This window comes from Ranitomeya variabilis, chromosome 3 (assembly GCF_051348905.1).
Source record: "Ranitomeya variabilis isolate aRanVar5 chromosome 3, aRanVar5.hap1, whole genome shotgun sequence".
Taxonomy (NCBI): domain Eukaryota; kingdom Metazoa; phylum Chordata; class Amphibia; order Anura; family Dendrobatidae; genus Ranitomeya; species Ranitomeya variabilis.
In genome coordinates, this window is record NC_135234.1 from 123,777,841 (window position 1) to 123,798,488 (window position 20,648).

Below are 20,648 nucleotides of genomic sequence, written 5' to 3' on the forward strand. Positions count from 1 at the left end.
TGCGCATACGCAGGCCCCCTTTTGTTTCGGACAGATGGGGTTCCAGCAGTGGACCTGTGCCTATTGAATATTTCCTGTAAAGAACCCCTTTAAATAGAGATGCACGAGTCCAGCGGGGGCTACAGGGCTCCTGCCAGTGTGCGTGCCCCCAATGAGAAAGCAAAAGCCTTTACTATTCTGATGCGGCAAGTGCTTGTTCCGCTAACCCATATCCCCCAAGAACAAAACGACTGGACACGCTGAAAGATAACTGTCAGGGGAAATCAAGAAGCCCCCAAACATATCGGGTGGTCCGCCAATCAGGATCAAACCTGAAAACAACATGTCCGGCTATACTCCCTATAATATTTCCATCAGAGTCTTCCTCCGGTGGGCCCCGCCCCTGCCTCCGGTGGGCCCCGCCCCTGCCTCCGGTGGGCCCCGCCCCTGCCTCTTTCATTTGTCCCTGACCAAGCGGTGCACACTTTATTCTATAGCCGGCTCACAGGCTGGACGGAAAAAATGATGCGACGTGCAGCTCCTTCACCACGTGATCATCACCTGCTGGCTACTGCTGCCCACGCCCACTGTGCTATTGCTGGCCCGTGCGCAGCGTGCGTGTGTGCCGACCTCACTTCCGCCAGCACAGCCAGAGGAACAGCTGCCTGTGTGAGGCTGACTCGCCTGAGTCAGAGAGGAGACAGATAGACACACGCACGCACTGCACACAACAGCCTCAGCAGACCCACCACAGTCAGCTGTTTCTTGTTGCATTGCATCTTCTCTGCCTCTTCGTCATCAAAACTGTGGACTAAAGTGTTCTAATGCTGATTGGTTGACATGCAGCCAATCAGCATTAGTTTTCTTTGTGTGACCTCACAGCACACCTCAGGCAATGAGCTGTGCTGTGATTGGTCGGCTGTCCTGGCCAAGCAGCACGGGCACACAGCAGTATCATAAAGTCGGAGGCTGGAGCTGAGGGACATTGGATGATTGCAGACAGTAATGTGTAAGTAAAATATGCCTTCAGGCAGCCTGCAGCATAGTTCTCCAGCCACTGAGGCAGTCATGGGAGCCCCCCCCCCCTGCAATCTAAAGGTGACACAAGGCGGGGGTCCCCCATAGAAAATGTCTAATTTCCTGTGGTCCCCCTTTCCCACTGTCTCCTAATTTACTGTGGGTCACCTTTCCCACCATTTCACCTCTGGGGAAGGGGGCCCTCAAGAAATTAGGTGACACAGTGGGTAAAGGGTCCTCAGGAAATCAGGTGACACAGTGAGGAAGGGAGCCCTCAGGAAATTATGTGATAATGTGACACAGTGGGGAAGGGGTCCTCAGGAAATCAGGTGACACAGTGAGGAAGGGAGCCCTCTGGAAATTATGTGATAATGTGACACAGTGGGGAAGGGGTCCTCAGGAAATTAGGTGACACAGTGAGGAAGGGGTCCTCAGGAAATTAGGTGACACAGTGAGGAAGGGGTCCTCAGGAAATTAGGTGACACAGTGAGGAAGGGGTCCTCAGGAAATGAGGTGACACAGTGAGGAAGGGACCCTCAGGAAAGTATGTGACACAGTGGGGAAGGGGTCCTCAGGAAATTAGGTGACAGTGAGGAAGGGGGCCCTCAGGTAATTATGTGACAGTGGGGAAGGGGGCCCTCAGGAAATTAGGTGAAACTGGAGAAGGGGGCCCTCAGGAAATTAGGTAACGCTGCGGAGAAAGGGGCACACAGGAAATTAGGTGATGCTGTGGTGAAGGGGGCCCACAGGAAATTAGGTGACACAGTGGGGAAGGCGCCCTCAGATATTTGACCCCTTCTCGACATCCGCCTTACATGTATGGCGCATGTTAAATGCCACTGTAATCTCTGACAGCTGCATTTAACATGTGTCGCCGACATGCGTGTGCATCATTCTTTTTGCCCAATGGAGCACCTGTTACTTGATCGCGGGTCGCCGATGGGTTGCCATGACACCAAAGGGTCAGCTGTTGACCCCTGTGCCTGTCATTACGGAGCTCCTTTGAAACACCACAGGAGATTGTGATTCCTGCAATATACGGCGATGCTTTGGCATCACTAATAAAGCTGCTGCAAGAAATGACATAAGGCATTTTGCAAAACCTATGCCTTTGTACAAAATAGCGAGGACAAAAAAAAACAAGCTGTGTGCATGAGATTTCTGAAATCTCATAGACTTTGCTGCTACTGTTAAACACAGCTGAAAATTTGCATTAAAAAGCGAAGAAAAACTCAACGTGTGAACGTAGCCTATACAGCAAAAAAATCAAGAATGTGAAATTTCCTTTTTTCTGGTTGGCACAATTCCACAAAAAATCTGTATCAAGCGATCAAAAATTCACATCTATCCTAAAATTGTACTAATAAATCGTTATCTAGCCCTGCAAAAAATAAGCTATCACGCAGCTCCATCGGCCGAAAAATAAAAACGTTACTGGTCTCATAAGGTGACACAAAATCTTTTTTATCCTCAAATTTCTATTTTTTTTTTTCACTACTAAAATAATAAAAAAAGACGTTTGGTATCGCCGTTATCATACTGATGAGCCGAATGATATTGCAAGGTTATTTTTATCACAAAATGCTCAATTAAAAACAAAAAATCCAAATTTATTTATTTATTTTTTCCTCACAATTTCACTGAACTTGGAACTTGTTTCCCTTTTGCAAGTACACTATGTGTAAAAATCAATGGTGTCATTCAAAAGTACAACTCATCCTGCCAAAAACAAGCCCTCATATGTCTATTTTAGACCTGGGCAAAGTGTGGCCCGCGGGCCACATCTGGCCCTCTGGCTGTCTCAGTCCATCCCGCGGACCAAGTCAGCCGTGGGGCTGGAAATCAGAGGTCCATGAGCCGCACAGTGCCCGCCCGCTCGCTGTCTCTCCATCTGTGGCTCTGCGCTGCGCCGCTGATTCCTTTTGTGGAGGAGGGGCCTCCTGCCAATTCCTCCACCAATCAGCGTGTGAAACAGCTGATGCGATGACGTCACTTCATTACGTCAGCTGTGTACCCCGAAGAGTCAGCGCACTGGAGGCAGGGAGAGAAGCAGAGCGCCAGGGAACGGGACCGAGGGGAGTATGTGGTGTTCATTTTTTTTCCTCATGTGTATGGGCTATTTGGGTGGGCATGGGGAGGCTATGGGGGTGTGACATGGAGCTGCATAAGGGGGTGACATGCTGTACATCGTGCTGCCTTTGGAGGAGACATGCTGCACATGAGGAAGTTATGGGGGCGACATGCTGCACATGGGGAGGTTATGGGGGCGACATGCTGCACATGGGGAGGCTATGGGGGCAACATGCTGCACATGGGGAGGCTATGGGGACAACATGCTGCACATGGGGAGGCTATGGGGCAACATGCTGCACATGGGGAGGCTATGGAGATGATATGCTGCACATGGGGAGGCTATGGGGGCAACATGATGCACATGGGAGGCTATGGGGATGACATGCTGCACATGGGGAGGCTATGGGGGCAACATGATGCACATGGGGAGGCTATGGAGATGATATGCTGCACATGGGGAGGCTATGGGGCGACATGCTGCACATGGGGAGGCTATGGGGATGACATTCTGCACATGGGGAGGCTATGGGGGCAACATGATGCACATGGGGAGGCTATGGGGGCAACATGATACACATGGGGAGGCTATGGGGATGACATGCTGCACATGGAGAGGCTATGGGAGCAACATGATGCACATGGAGAGGCTATGGGGGTGACATACTGCACATGGGGAGGATATGGGGGCGACATGCAGTGTATATGGGGAGGCTGTGTGGGGCTCATGCCGCATATGGGGGAGGCTCATACGATATACAAGATATATAAGGGGCTGTGCTCAGGTTCAAATGATATATAGGGGGATGTCAACATACTTAATTCTGCTAATTAGTTTTGACCTATTGGTTCGGCCCTCCACAGCAGCCACAGTCTCATGTGGCCCCTTGAGAAAATTGCCCACCCCTGGTCTATATGGACATAAAAATAAAAATGATGGCTCTTGAAAAAAGGAAGCACAAAACTAGAGCTCAAAGCTGGAAAATTTCCCCATCATGTAAGGGTTAACAAAATAAATAATAATAAAGGGGATGGGGGAACTACAATACCCAGAGAGATTAGCAAAATTAGGATTATTTAGTCTAGAAAAAAGACGACTGAGGGGCGATCTAATAACCATGTATAAGTATATAAGGGGACAATACAAATATCTCTCCGAGGATCTGTTTATACCAAGGAAGGTGACGGGCACAAGGAGGCATTCTCTGCGTCTGCAGGAGAGAAGGTTTTTCCACCATCATAGAAGAAGATGAAGAATGGCCCAACTATCTATGTATGGGGTGGTGTATGAGATGGTACAAAGATAGCGGGGCCATTCTTCATCAATGGAAACCTAAATGCCACTGGATATCTGAAATAGCTACATGATGATGTGTTGCCCTCTTTATGCACTGAAGATGGCACAATCCCTGAGTTTTTCCAGCAAGATGGTGCACCACATTATGGGTGTCAGGTCCGAACATTCCTACATCAATAGTTTCCTGGAAAGTGGATTGGTCGTCGTGGGCTAGTTGAATTGCCACCAAGGTCTCCCTATCTGACCCTGTTAGACTTTTCTCTTTGGGGTCATCTAAAGGCAATTGTCTATGCTGTGAAGATACGAGATGTGCAGCATCTGAAACAACGGATACTGGAAGCCTGTGCTAGCATTTCCTCTGCGGTGTGCTACCAGTGTGTCAAGAGTGGGAGAAAAGTTTCCCCCTCCCATATACTAATGTGCCACAAACAGGATGTTGATATCACCAACCATTCCCATTTTATTTATGTGTATCCATATAAATGGCCCTCCCTGTATAGGAAGCCTAATGTCATTATGTCAGGAGCTTGACCTGTATTTTGTTTTCTGCTCACATCTATCTTTTTCTTGCCATAGTGAGCCGACACCAGACAATCTAACAGGTGAGTTCAATTTTGAGATCTCAGCCTCAGAATTGTAAGTAGTGCCCCTGTTTCCATTATTAATAATGATCATTCATGTTTTTATAGATGGGATGTCATTGTTTTCTTGATGTTCACATTTAGGATCAGGGTTTTCTACATCTTCAATCATGTACAATATACTAGCGAAAAAGGGAGCACAGACACCAAAGCGTATAAAAATTGTATAGATATTTTATTTTATTCCCGAAATCAAAAATAACATACAAACAGATAAATACATGACAGAATACATAAAAAATTCCAACATTTGGGGAGGAGGAAAAACCAACCAGTACACTTACGGTAGGGCACACATCCACAGTACGACCTGGGTAAGTATCAAGGGTCACTGAATTACCAAGGCGTCATTATGCAGCGCACATGTGGGCGAAATATCACCTATGGTACCTAATATCCATCCGCGCTGCATATATTTTAGACACAATAAGAATTAGGCAGTGTTGGGTAAGTTAAAGTGCGCATGCGCGCTACTCGCGGTCACGTTCCCGGAACCACACAGCAATCTGAACCGGAACTAGTTCGGCCATGATCAAAATCACAGTGCACATGCGTATGGCCAAAATATCCCCTCTCTGGAGCCGCACTGGTACTCCAACGCCATGGTAATCTCGATCGCAGTGCGCACAATCAACTACAGTACCGCCGAACTAGAAACATGGGTTAGTAGGTAATAGCATTACATAAATTACTTACACATATGCGTACTATGCAAGATCCAAACATCAAAAAAAGTGCCATGAGCTACATACAATCCACCGTTGTGCATCAATATATTATAAGTAACCAGAAAATAAAAAATCTATGTCGGCAGTTTGTCTAAATGACATATGAGTCATCTCGCCCATGTATTAATGCACAATATTAAAGGGCCACTGTCACCCCCTCCAGCCGTTATAAACTAAAATAGCCACCTTGTGCAGCAGTAATGCTGCAGTCTAACAAGGTGGCTCTTTTAGTTTTTGCTTCTGTTATTCCCTCAATAAAGCGTTTTATAATTTTCCCTAAATCTTTGTACCTGGAGGCAGGTCTGAAGCCTCCTCTGTGAAGCGCCCAACTGCCGTCACTCATCTCTTCTGGGGTGATGGTCGCCGCCCCCTGCGCGCTGTTTTTCTTAAATCCGGCGCCTGCGCTGTGCGTGCCTGCCTGGGGCAGGCGCAGTGTTCATTGGCCGTCATAGCTCAGATGCCGGGTGCCTGAATGCGCCTGCGCGGGCAGTGCGGCCACCCTGTTACTGAATCCCCGCCCCGCACTGTGTTATGCATTATGCACAGTGCGGGGCTGGGATTCCTGGGCAGATTCCTCCAGAGACCGACGCTGGAAGGCGGGGAACCTGGGGGAGCGTCTGACAAGCGCAGTGCGCATGCCCAGGAATCCCAGCCCCGCACTGTGCATAATGCATAACAGTGCGGGGCGGAGATTCAGTAACAGGGTGGCCGCACTGCCCGCGCAGTCAGGCACCCGGCATCTGAGCTATGACGGCCAATGAACACTGCGCCTGCCCCAGGCAGGCACGCACCGGATTTAAGAAAAACAGCGCGCAGGGGGCGGCGACCATCACCCCAGAAGAGATGAGTGACGGCAGTTGGGCGCTTCACAGAGGAGGCTTCAGACCTGCCTCCAGGTACAAAGATAGGTATTTAGGGAAAATTATAAAACGCTTTATTGAGGGAATAACAGAAGCAAAAACTAAAAGAGCCACCTTGTTAGACTGCAGCATTACTGCTGCACAAGGTGGCTCTTTTAGTTTATAACGGCTGGAGGGGGTGACAGTGGCCCTTTAAAGATTCAATCAGGAGGGGAGGGGGAGAGGGAAAGGAGAAAGAGAACCACAGTGGGGATCTATTGAGATATATACAGTTAGGTCCATATATATTTGGACAGAGACAACATTTTTCTAATTTTGGTTATAGACATTACCGCAATGAATTTTAAACAAAACAATTCAGATGCAGTTGAAGTTCAGACTTTCAGCTTTCATTTGAGGGTATCCACATTAAAATTGGATGAAGGGTTTAGGAGTCTCAGCTCCTTAACATGTGCCACCCTGTTTTTAAAGGGACCAAAAGTAATTGGACAGATTAAATAGTTTTAAATAAAATGTTCATTTCTAGTACTTGGTTGAAAACCCTTTGTTGGCAATGACTGCCTGAAGTCTTGAACTCATGGACATCACCAGACGCTGTGTTTCCTCCTTTTTGATGCTCTGCCAGGCCTTCACTGCGGTGGTTTTCAGTTGCTGTTTGTTTGTGGGCCTTTCTGTCTGAAGTTTAGTCTTTAACAAGTGAAATGCATGCTCAATTGGGTTGAGATCAGGTGACTGACTTGGCCATTCAAGAATATTCCACTTCTTTGCTTTAATAAACTCCTGGGTTGCTTTGCCTTTATGTTTTGGGTCATTGTCCATCTGTAGTATGAAGCAACGACCAATCAGTTTGGCTGCATTTGGCTGTATCTGAGCACACAGTATGGCTCTGAATACCTCAGAATTCATTCGGCTGCTTCTGTCCTGTGTCATATCATCAATAAACACTAGTGACCCAGTGCCACTGGCAGCCATGCATGCCCAAGCCATCACACTGCCTCCGCCGGGTTTTACAGATGATGTGGTATGCTTTGGATCATGAGCTGTATGACGCCTTCGCCATACTTTTCTCTTTCCATCATTCTGGTAGAGGTTGATCTTGGTTTCATCTGTCCAAAGAATGTTCTTCCAGAACTGTGGTAGCTTTTTTAGATGTTTTTTAGCAAAGTCCAGTCTAGCCTTTTTATTCTTGATGCTTATGAGTGGCTTGCACCGTGCAGTGAACCGTCTGTATTTACTTTCATGCAGTCTTCTCTTTATGGTAGATTTGGATATTGATACTCCTACCTCCTGGAGAGTGCTGTTCACTTGGTTGGCTGTTGTGAAGGGGTTTCTCTTCGCCATGGAGATTATTCTGCGATCATCCACCACTGTTGTCTTCCGTGGGCGCCCAGGTCTTTTTGCATTGATGAGTTCACCAGTGCTTTCTTTCTTTCTCAGGATGTACCAAACTGTAGATTTTGCCACTCCTAATATTGTAGCAATTTCTCGGATGGATTTTTTTCTGTTTTCACAGCTTTAGGGTGGCTTGTTTCACCTGCATGGAGTACTCCTTTGACCGTATGTTTACTTCACAGCAAAACCTTCCAAATACAAGCACCACACCTCAAATCAACTCCAGGCCTTTTATCTGCTTAATTGAGAATGATATAACGAAGGGATTGCCCACACCCGTCCATGAAATAGCCTTGGAGTCAATTGTCCAATTACTTTTGGTCCCTTTAAAAACAGGGTGGCACACGTTAACCCCTTCCCGACCTGTGACACAGCGTATGCGTCATGAAAGTCGGTGCCAATCTGACCTGTGACGCATATGCTGTGTCACAGAATGATCGCGTCCCTGCAGATCGGGTGAAGGGGTTAACTCCCATTTTACCCGATCTGCAGAGACAGGGGGAGTGGTACTTCAGCCCAGGGGGGGTGGCTTCACCCCCCCGTGGCTACGATCGCTCTGATTGGCTGTTGAAAGTGAAACTGCCAATCAGAGCGATTTGTAATATTTCACCTATGAAAATGGTGAAATATTACAATCCAGCCATGGCCGATGCTGCAATAGCATCTGCCATGGCTGGAGACCCCGATCTGCCCCCACCCCACCCCACCGATCGCCCCCCCAGTCGTCCTTTTTGCCCCGATCTCCGTTCCGCTCCCCTCCTCCCTCCTGTCCGCTCCCCCGGTCCTCCTGTCCGCTCCCCAGGTCCTCCGATCCCCCCCCCCGTGTTCCGGTCCCACCCCCCCATACTTACCTAGCTCCGATGTCCCTCCCGGTGTCCGGCCGTCTGCTTCATGGGCGCCGCCATCTTGGAAAATGGCGGGCGCATGCGCAGTGCGCCCGCCGAATCTGCCAGCCGGCAGATTCGTTCCTGCACATTTTGGTCGCTGTGATAAGTTCTATCACAGCAATCAAAATAAAAAAAATAGTAAATAAATCACCCCCTTTATCACCCCCATAGGTAGGGACAATAATAAAATACAGAAAATATAATTATTTTTGTTTTTCCATTAGGGTTAGGGTTAGGGGTAGGGTTAGGGGTACGGTTACGGGTACGGTTAGGGGTAGCGTTAGGGGTAGGGTTAGGGGTAGGGTTGCACTTAGGGTTGCACTTAGGGCTAGGGTTGCACTTAGGGTTGCACTTAGGGCTAGGGTTGCACTTAGGGTTGCACTTAGGGTTGCACTTAGGGTTGCACTTAGGGCTAGGGTTGCACTTAGGGTTGCACTTAGGGCTAGGGTTGCACTTAGGGTTGCACTTAGGGTTGCACTTAGGGCTAGGGTTGCACTTAGGGCTAGGGTTGCACTTAGGGCTAGGGTTGCACTTAGGGCTAGGGTTGCACTTAGGGCTAGGGTTGCACTTAGGGTTGCACTTAGGGTTGCACTTAGGGCTAGGGTTGCACTTAGGGTTGCACTTAGGGCTAGGGTTGCACTTAGGGTTGCACTTAGGGCTAGGGTTGCACTTAGGGTTGCACTTAGGGTTGCACTTAGGGCTGGGGTTGCACTTAGGGTTGCACTTAGGGTTGCACTTAGGGCTAGGGTTGCACTTAGGGTTGCACTTAGGGCTAGGGTTGCACTTAGGGCTAGGGTTGCACTTAGGGCTAGGGTTGCACTTAGGGTTAGAATTAGGGTTAGAATTAGGGTTAGAATTAGGCTATGTGCACACGGTGCGGATTTGGCTGCGGATCCGCAGCGGATTGGTCGCTGCGGATTCGTATCAGTTTTCCATCACGTTTACAGTACCACGTAAACCTATGGAAAACCAAATCCGCTGTGCCCATGGTGCGGAAAAGGTTGCAAGGTACACAGAAAGCTAGCACTCAATCACTGTGGTTCACGGTGCCAGTGAACAGGGCCTGAAGTCCCATAGACCATGTATAGAAAAAGATCACTGCACTCGTGTAGTTCAAATTGCTTATAAAGAGTTTATTCAGATCAAAAAGTTCATGGAAACTAGGCGATATTATATTTTAACGTTTCGGCCAGCCCGTGGCCTTGTTCACAAAATCGCTGAAACAAGCAGAGAGACAAACAAAATTACAAAAGGAACAATATACATATTTACATATTTACATAGATGAATGCATGTCACAAGCTAGTAGTCGTGGAAAGGCATATCCATCCAGATTCAAGGGCATATCTTATATAAGGTTCATGGAACCAAGGAGGAGCCTGAGATCAATGAGAATGGTTTAAAGAGATGCAGTATATGGTGTTAAGACAAAAAGGCAGGCAGACATACCCCAAAATAACTTCATTACAGTAAGGACACTGTGAGCTTGGTGAGCTTGGTAAAGAACGCAGTTGTGTAACCTGCAAAGAATGATACAATTGTAGTGCATGAATAATGTAACCCAAATAAATGCTAGTCGGGATGCTATCTGACAAATAGCCCCCTAAGACATAGGGTGTCTCTTGCGACTTGTCCCTCTAAAACAACATGTCATGGGATACTATGTACAGAGTTCAAGGAGGCATAGGGATGAGCTATGCCCATTAGAGTCCCACAGACAATTCCCCAAGAGGTAATACTAACCAAACTGGTATGGTATAGGTGCTTGCCAGTACAGTACAAACGTAGTTCCAGCTGGGATCCAGTCTATAGTGGTAAAATGACCAAAAATGTCAGAGAGTTAAGTCAGGTCAGCACGGGGAGCTTATTCCGAACTCTAGATCTGTGGGTGCATGAGAACCAATACCTGGTTTGTGTTTTAGAGTCTGGGGTACAGTTCAAATTGTGCAGTCCCCGTGTGGTCTGGTATTTCCCAGTAGGAGCAGGGAGGAATAGTGCTGTGGACAAGAGGATGGTATAGGACTAAGAAACTGCAGCACAGTATTAAGCTGAGGTCCCAAGAATATAATCAATAGGTAAAAATTACCTGTCTCATGTACAGAGTCAGGGGCACTTTTCAGACTATATAGTCCCTGTAGTATTTGGCATATCACAGAGGGAACAGGGGGTGATAGCACTGTAGGCAAGAGAATATGTATAAGTAGCTAAAAGCGTTGTTTTACTTATCTGTCATATGCGCTGTGGTCTTACATCCAAATCACCTTGTTGTCCTGCACCAGAGGCAAGCGTTGGTGGCCAAGTGGAGGGAGCCGACACTATAATGTGTCCAGGCAGTGGATAGGCTAGTGCTGGTACTGGTTGGGTTTTTTTTTAAAGCTCCACAGTCGGTCATGTGACCGGATATACAGGGAGACGCCGGCGCTTGCGCAGAGGGTGCTGTGCATAAGGCTTCAGCGCGCGCGTGCCGAATATTGAGATCAGGCCAGCGCTTACCTAGTATGCCGGTCATGTGACCGGATTCATGAGGGGACGCCCATATCTGCGCAAAATGTGTTGTGCGCACTACTAGGTCCTGGGATGTCGGCGCCTGCGCACTGAGTGTTGAATTTGGTGCCTGTGCAATGTGTTCATGTTGCCAGCGTTTATCTGTGTGGGAGAATGAAAGGTGTCCCTTATTGTTAGGCTATACTGCGTGTGGACATGTCATTGTCCTCCTGGGTGTACCTGCTAGCTACTGCATCCCCGAGCATGTGCTATTGGTTATGTTATACATATGAGTGTATCATATAGGATATTACACGTCACAGGGTGACCATAAACATAACAAGTTGACCATAAACATAACAAGTTAAGCAATATTCAAATAAAATGGTAGGAGTCCAAACTGAAAACAAATGGTGGAAAAAAAAGAAAACAAGTGAAAATAGAGGCAAAAGGAAAATAATAGATGAAATGAACGAAATGAATGAAAGGATGATGAACTGAATTAATGAGAAAACGAAATAAATGAAAAAAATGAAAAAATGAAAAATGAAAAAACGAAATGAAAAAAATGATGAATGAAAAAAAATTAAATGGGAAGAAAATTAAATGGGGAACAAAACCTGGAGGAATTCCTGATAAAAAATGAAACTTATACAGGAGCTACTGGGGTATATCTGTCTTACCAGCCCGAATGTGCAAGTTGTCGAGGTTGCTAGTGCATACGGTCATTAAATCTACATAGGAAATAAAATTACGTTAGCCAGTCGATCTCACGATTTAAACCACGTGGATGCAAGGTGTCAAGAGTGTAGATCCAAAAAGTCTCACGTTGTTTTAATAGTCTCACATGGTTGCCACCTCTCCTGGGACGGGGGACCTTTTCAATGATCTGGAACCTCAGTTGAGCTACACTATGCTTGGCTTCTTTGAAATGAAGGGGAAGGGGGAGCCACAGTTTCTCACACCGGATTGTGGATTTGTGGCTGGATATACGATCCCTTATTGCCTGGGTGGTCTCTCCTACGTACAATAACCCACAGGGACATTTTACGATGTAGACTACAAAATTAGTCTCGCAGGTGTAGTAATCTTTTATTTTGTACGATTTGCCAGTTCGAGGGTGCACCACTTCATTGCCCTTTATAACGTTTGAGCAGCTCATACAGCTCAAGCATGGAAATGTCCCAGTACGTTTTTGTCCTGAGAGTGTTTTAATTCCTGATGTTCTTTGTGTACCGAGGTCAGCTTTCACGACCCTGTCCCTTATGTTTTTTGGCCTTCTAGTGCACATCAAGGGAGGTTCTTTGAAGATGGGAATGGTTGGGTAGGCTTTATTTAAAAGTGGCCAGTGTGCCCGAATTAAATTATGTATTTTGCGCATTGTGGGATGGTGTCCGTGCACAAATGGAAGTCTCGGATTTTTATGGGAATTAGTCACTTCATCCCCTGCCATCTCAAGTGCTCTAGTTGACTCTGTGTTGAGAAGGTCAGTGGGATAATTACGGGCTTTAAATTTATCCGCCATTTCTTGTAGTCTAGTTGCCTTGATGTTGGGGTTGGAAACAATTCTAGAGACCCTTTTAAATTGTGACCTCGGAAGGCTATCCTTTGTAGATTTTGGATGGCAACTGTTGTAGAGCAGGAGGCTGTTGCAGTCAGTTGGCTTGGAGTAGATGTCGGTATCAAGGTTGCCCAAGTGATCCTTTAGTATCTTAGTATCTAAAAAGGTAACCTCGTTGTTATGGTACAAGAGTGTGAAAGTTAATTCTGGCCTGGTAGTGTTAATGTTGTTGTGAAACTCCTGGAGACTGGTATGGTCCCCTTGCCAGATACAGAATATATCATCTATATATCTGTACCAGGTCAATGCATGTTTCTGAAAAATGGGATTTGGATATACGTGTTCCTTCTCGAAGTGATCCATGTACAGATTTGCATACGCCGGGGCCACATTGGACCCCATGGCGGTCCCACAGGTCTGTACAAAGAAGTCATCCTCAAAGAGGAAGAAGTTCTCCCTTAGTACTAGATTCAATAAGTCTAAACAAAGATCCTGGGTGTTTCTATCCATACCGGCTTCCTGTAAAGTAAGTGAGACAGCTGAAATGCCCCTGTCGTGTGCTATGGATGTATAAAGACTATTCACGTCTAGTGTACATAGAAGGCTATCAGGTGGAATTCTGGAAATGTTGCGGATTTTCGATAGAAAATCACTGGTGTCCAATATGAATGATTTGGTCAATCGAGTGTACGGTGTGAGTACTTTTTCCAGGAACTTGGATAGGGGGTTCAGTATAGAATCGGTTGATGCCACAATGGGGTGGCCAGGTGGATTCTGGAGGTTCTTGTGTATTTTTGGGAGAATATATAGGACCGAGGTTACTGGATGATGGTTCATGAGATACGTTTTAGTTTTGGTGTCAATGGTTCCCAAATCAGTGTGTTTGTTAATCACCATATTAATTTTCCGTTGTATAGAGTAAGTAGGGTCCCCTTGTAATTTTTTGTAAGTGTCCTCATCGGATAACTGTCTCCTAACCTCCATGACATAATGGCTTTTGTTCATGACAACGATGGCTCCTCCCTTGTCCGCTGGTTTAATCACAATGTTTTTGTTCTCACTCAGTGAGTTCAATGCCTGTTTTTCCAAGTGGTTAAGATTATGTCGGACAGGGAGGAGACCAAGACGCTGTTCATGTAAAGTACCTTTGATGTCCCTATCCAGTAGATTAATAAATGTTTCCACTCCATGATTAGATTTTGGTGGAACAAAAGTGCTGGGATTTCTTAGGCCCAATGTTCCTATCGTAATTTTAGTTTCATCTCTCAGAGTTGGTGTTAGGCCCAATCTATTGCCAGTTAGATTGGGGGTCTCCTCAAAGTGTACCTTCAACCTAATGTTCCTGTAAAAACGCTAAAGGTCCCTCTCTAGTTGATACGAATCCCATCTTGGAGTAGGGCAAAAAGATAGACCCATGTTTAAGACTTTAAGTTCTAAAGGAGAGAGGGTATAGTCAGAGATATTTATTACAGAGTTTGGACTCCTACCTGAGATCGTAGTGTCATGTGACGCTCCCCATTGTGCGGAAAATACAGCGCGGAAACGCTGCGTTGTATTTTCCGCAGCATGTCAATTCTTTGTGCAATTCTGCAGCGTTTTACACCTGCTCCATAATAGGAATCCGCAAGTGAAATCCACACAAAAAACACTGGAAATCCGCGGTAAATCCGCAGGTAAAGCGCAGTGCGTTTTACCTGCAGATTTTTCAAAAACTGCGGAAAAATCCACACAAATCCGCAACGTGAGCACATAGCCTTAGGGTTGGAATTAGGGGTAAGACTAGGGTTAGGGGTGTGTTGGGGTTAGGGTTGTGGTTAGGGTTGGGATTAGAGTTAGGGGTGTGTTGGGGTTAGTGTTGGAGTTAGAATTGAGGGGTTTCCACTTTTTAGGCACATCAGGGGGTCTCCAAACGCGACACGGCGCCACCATTGATTCCAGCCAATCTTGCGTTGAAAAAGTAAAATGGTGCTCTCTCCCTTCCGAGCCCCGACGTGTGCCCAATCAGTGCTTTACCCCCACATATGGGGTACCAGCGTACTCAGGAGAAACTGAGCAACAACTTTTGGGGTCCAATTTCTCCTGTAACCCTTGGGAAAATAAAAAATTGCGGGCTAAAAAATTATTTTTGAGGAAAGAAAAATTATTTTTTATTTTCACGGCTCTGCGTTATAAACTTCTGTGAAGCACTTGGGGGTTCAAAGTGCTCACCACACATCTAGATAAGTTCCCTTGGGGGTTTAGTTTCCAAAATGGGGTCACTTGTGGGGAGTTTCTACTGTTTAGGCACATCAGGGGCTCTGCAAACGCAACGTGATGCCCGCAGAGCATTCCATCAAAGTCTGCATTTCAAAACGTCACTACTTCACTTCCGAGCTCCGGCATGTGCCCAAACAGTGGTTTACCCCCACATATGGGGTATCACCGTACTCAGGAGAAACTGGACAACAACTCTTGGGGTCAAATTTCTTCTGTTACCCTTGGGAAAATAAAAAAATCAGGGCTAAAAAAAATTTTTTGAGGAAAGAAAACGTATTTATTATTTTCACGGCTCTGCGTTATAAACTTCTGTGAAGCACTTAGGGGTTCAAAGTGCTCACCACACATCTAGATAAGTTCCCTTGGGGGTTTAGTTTCCAAAATGGGGTCACTTGTGGGGGGTTTCTACTGTTTAGGCACATCAGGGGCTCTGCAAACGCAACGTGATGCCCACAGAGCATTCCATCAAAGTCTGCATTTCAAAACATCACTACTTCACTTCCAAGCCCCAGCATGTGCCCAAACAGTGCTTTACCCCCACATATGGGGTACCAGCGTACTCAGAAGAAACTGATCAACAACTTTTGGGGTCCAATTTCTCCTGTAACCCTTGGGAAAATAAAAAATTGCGGGCTAAAAAATTATTTTTGAGGAAAGTAAAATGATTTTTTATTTTCACGGCTCTGCGTTATAAACTTCTGTGAAGCACTTAGGAGTTCAAAGTGCTCACCACACATCTAGATAAGTTCCCTTGGGGGTTTAGTTTCCAAAATGGGGTCACTTGTGGGGGGTTTCTACTGTTTAGGCACATCAGGGGCTCTGCAAACGCAACGTGATGCCCACAGAGCATTCCATCAAAGTCTGCATTTCAAAACATCACTACTTCACTTCCAAGCCCCGGCATGTGCCCAAACAGTGGTTTACCCCCACATATGGGGTATCAGCATACTCAGGAGAAACTGGACAACAAATCTTGGGGTCAAATTTCTCCTGTTATCCTTGGGAAAATAAAAAAATCAGGGCTAAAAAATTTTTTTTTGAGGAAAGAAAACGTATTTATTATTTTCACGGCTCTGCGTTTAAACTTCTGTGAAGCACTTAGGGGTTCAAAGTGCTCACCACACATCTAGATTAGTTCCTTGGGAGGTCTAGTTTCCAAAATGGGGTCACTTATGGGGAAGCTCCAATGTTTAGGCACACAGGGGCTCTCCAAACGCGACATGGTGTCCGCTAATGATTGGAGCTAATTTTCCATTCAAAAAGCCAAATGGCGTGCCTTCCCTTCCAAGCCCTGCCGTGCACCCAAACAGTGGTTTACCCCCACATATGGGGTATCATCGTACTCAGGACAAACTGGACAACAACATTTGGGGTCCAATTTCTCCTGTTACCCTTGGGAAAATAAAAAATTCTGGGCTAAAAATCATTTTTGAGGAAAGAAATTTTTTTTTTTATTTTCACGGCTCTGCGTTATAAACTTCTGTGAAGCACTTGTTGGTTTAAAGTGCTCACTATGCATCTAGATAAGTTCCTTGGGGGGTCTAGTTTCCAAAATGGGGTCACTTGTGGGGGAGCTCCAATGTTTAGGCACACAGGGGCTCTCCAAACGCGACATGGTGTCCGCTAACGATTGGAGCTACTTTTCCATTCAAAAAGTCAAATGGCGCGCCTTCCCTTCCGAGCCTTGCCATGCGAACAAACAGTGGTTTACCCCCACATATAAGGTATCGGCGTACTCAGGAGAAATTGCCCAACAAATTTTAGGATCCATTTTATCCTGTCGCCCATGTGAAAATTAAAAAATTGAGGCTAAAAGAATTTTTTTGTGAAAAAAAAGTACTTTTTCATTTTTACGGATCAATTTGTGAAGCACCTGAGGGTTTAAAGTGCTCACTATGCATCTAGATAAGTTCCTTGGGGGGTCTCGTTTCCAAAATGGGGTCACTTGTGGGGGAGCTCCAATGTTTAGGCACACGGGGGCTCTCCAAACGCGACATGGTGTCCGCTAAAGATTGGAGCCAATTTTTCATTCAAAAAGTCAAATGGCGCTCCTTCCCTTCCGAGTTCTGCCATGCGCCCAAACAGTGGTTTACCCCCACATATGAGGTATCAGCGTACTCAGAACAAATTGGACAACAACTTTCGTGGTCCAGTTTCTCCTTTTACCCTTGGGAAAATAAAAAAATTGTTGCTAAAAGATCATTTTTGTGACTAAAAAGTTAAATGTTCATTTTTTCCTTCCATGTTGCTTCTGCTGCTGTGAAACACCTGAAGGGTTAATAAACTTCTTGAATGTGGTTTTGAGCACCTTGAGGGGTGCAGTTTTTAGAATGGTGTCACTTTTGGGTATTTTCAGCCATATAGAACCCTCAAATTGACTTCAAATGTGAGGTGGTCCCTAAAAAAAATGGTTTTGTAAATTTTGTTGTAAAAATGAGAAATCACTGGTCAAATTTTAACCCTTATAACTTCCTAGCAAAAAAAAATGTTGTTTCCAAAATTGTGCTGATGTAAAGTAGACATGTGGGAAAAGTTATTTATTAACTATTTTGTGTCACATAACTCTCTGGTTTAACAGAATAAAAATTCAAAATGTGAAAATTGCAAAATTTTCTAAATTTTCGCCAAATTTCCATTTTTTTAACAAATAATCGCAGAAATTATCGACCTAAATTTACCACTAACATGAAGCCCAATATGTCACGAAAAAACAGTCTCAGAATCGCTACGATCCGTTGAAGCGTTCCCGAGTTATTACCTCATAAAGGGACACTGGTCAGAATTGCAAAAAACGGCAAGGTCATTAAGGCCAAAATAGGCTGGGTCATGAAGGGGTTAAGGAGCTGAAACTCCTAAACCCTTCATCCAATTTTAATGTGGATACCCTCAAATGAAAGCTGAAAGTCTGAACTTCAACTGCATCTGAATTGTTTTGTTTAAAATTCATTGCGGTAATGTCTATAACCAAAATTAGAAAAATGTTGTCTCTGTCCAAATATATATGGACCTAACTGTATATATATATATATATATACATATTTTAATACAAGTGAGAAAGTGATAAGATCCTAGACAAAAACCTATACATATAAATAAAACCCAAAATCCAAAAAGCTATAATATAGCATAATACTTCCAAATTATCCACATATAGTGACGACAAACAATGAATATATAGTGAAAACTATAATATACAATAAATTATAGTGTATAATAGGATGCATATACAGCATTAAAAAAAAATCAGCATTATATAAATATCCCCCTAAAATCTTCTTCCCATCCTTCTCCATTCAGTCCAGATCCCAGCAGAATATCACCCAAATAAGGAATTGATAGAATCTTTTGCGTGATGTAGAAAATCTTGATGGCCGGGATCCAAAAGCAGTGCAGAGATTGCGGATCACATGTAGGGAATTCGAAGTATCAATACTAAATACCAAACAGAGACACACATAATTAAAAACGTACCATGATTCCAAATTACATCTGTTATCAGTTACCTATACTCTAAATGCACAAGAGAAAACTCTGTGGGGACAGGACACCCTAGTCCAATAAAGGGGAACATAACACTCAATTTCCAGATTATAAAAATTCACAAAAACGGTACAAACGTTAGTTTTTCATTTAGACCCTTAGGTGATATAGTATCAAGGGTAACGATCCACCTACATTCGCGTTGAGCAAGGACTTGTTTCAGATTACCACCCCTGATACCTCCATGAACACGGTCGATTCCCCTAACTCTCAGGCCCCTGGGATCACATCCATGGCGTTCCTTGAAATGTCTTGGCAAGGTCTTAAGTAGGGTTGAGCGACTTTTACTTTTTTAGGATCGAGTCGGGTTTCGCGAAACCCAACTTTGTCAGAAGTTGGGTCGAGTGAAATCGGCCGATTATCGCGAAAAGTCGGGGGATCGACCGAAACACGAAACCCAATGTAAGTCAATGGAGAATCAAAGTCGGCAGTGAGTGGAGGACAGGAAAACACCTACAGTGCCCATTTTATTGTCAAAAATATCAATTCTTGTCACTTAAGCTTGTGAATCTTAATTTACCTTATAATAATAGTTAGGCATTGAAAATTGGGGGTCATTTGGCTAAAGTTGTGGGGGGGTAGGGCTGGCTCAAGTTTTTCATGGGCCCAGGAAACGCGGACTACGTCATGGCGGTGGAGCAGGGAGAGGTCAGTATTTCAACTTTGCAAGTGCTGTGATCCTGAGCAAGCAGGGGGGGCCCACTCGTTCGCATTGGCACTGGCACAGGGCCCCTGAAAGTACGGCATTGTGTCTGACGGCGGGGGCGCCTCCCACCGGCAGAGACACTTTTGCGTACTATGAGGGGCCCTGTGACAGTGACGTCGCCAACGAGTATGCCCTCCCCACCTGATGAAGGGACCTGCACTCTCATCTGCGCCTTCCTCTTTGTCCCTGTGTAAGGTGGTATAGTATTCAGGAAGGGGAACCTGTTTTTCAGCAGTGTCAGATTCTGGCTGTGTAGAGTGCAAGGGGAATGTAGTGGTCTGGGTCAATGTACCAGCAGACTCATGTAGCACTGGCTGGGCAATGGGCAGGATGAGGAGGAAACACAAATATAGGCCCAAATAATAAAGTGGGCTAAATGCAGTTCAAAATTGGTAACAGGTGTGGAGATTATTTTTGTAAACTCTGCGTGGACTTTTAGTTTTTAATACTGACCGCACAGTGTCCTTTCCTATTCTGTCTATCTAGATTAGTAGTGGCCTCCTTTGCTAAAATCTGTTTTCATTTCTGTGTATGTCATTTCCCTCTCCACTCACAGTCAATATTTGTGGGGGGGGGGGCTATCTTTCCTTTTGGGGAGTTTCTCTGAGGCAAGATAGCTTTCAGTTTCCATTTTTAGGGGTAGTTAGTTCTCAGGCTGTGACGAGGTGTCTAGGGAGGGACAGGAACATCCCACGGCTACTTCTAGTGTTGGTGTTAGGATTTGGAACTGCGGTCAGTACAGATCCCACCTCCTCAGAGCTCGTCCCATGATGCTCCTTAACCACCAGGTCATAACAGGGACCTATTCAAGATTGTCTTCCTAGAGCCCCAACTAGCGGTGTTGGAGCCAAGGGTCAGCAGGGGGAGCAGAGTGTAGGCCGAAGCCTGCACTGTAGTCAGCTTAGTGTCTGTTGTGTCTGCGTTGCGTTTGCATGACACGTTGCCGGCTACACAGCAGGGGAACAGCAGACGTCACTGAACCCCACTGACAGAGTGGCGAGTGTTTATCTCTGTGCAGCCAGCACTTCCGAGCACCAACTGGCGGTGTTAGAGCCCAGGGAATCAAGAAAGAGCAGAGTGTAGGCCGAAGCCTAATTGGAGAAAATTGAAAGGCAGCCTTTAAACCCCCCCAGGCGTTAGTAACTAGAAGAGCCACATTGTGCAGCAGTAATGCTGCACAAGGAAAAGGTGGCTCTTTTAATTATGTTCCTTGCACACGCTGAATGAAAC

General features: G+C 45.5%; 1 long non-coding RNA gene across 2 annotated transcripts in view; it reads left to right on the forward strand.

The window, feature by feature from the left end:
• Positions 1–973: 973 nt before the first annotated feature.
• Positions 974–20,648, forward strand: part of LOC143818002 (uncharacterized) — a 35,347-nt gene continuing 15,672 nt past the window's right edge. For both annotated transcript variants that reach the window (XR_013224252.1, XR_013224253.1), the window contains exons 1-2: positions 974–988; positions 4,940–4,965. This is a non-coding gene — a long non-coding RNA (uncharacterized LOC143818002). The remainder of the gene's footprint in view (positions 989–4,939; positions 4,966–20,648) is intronic.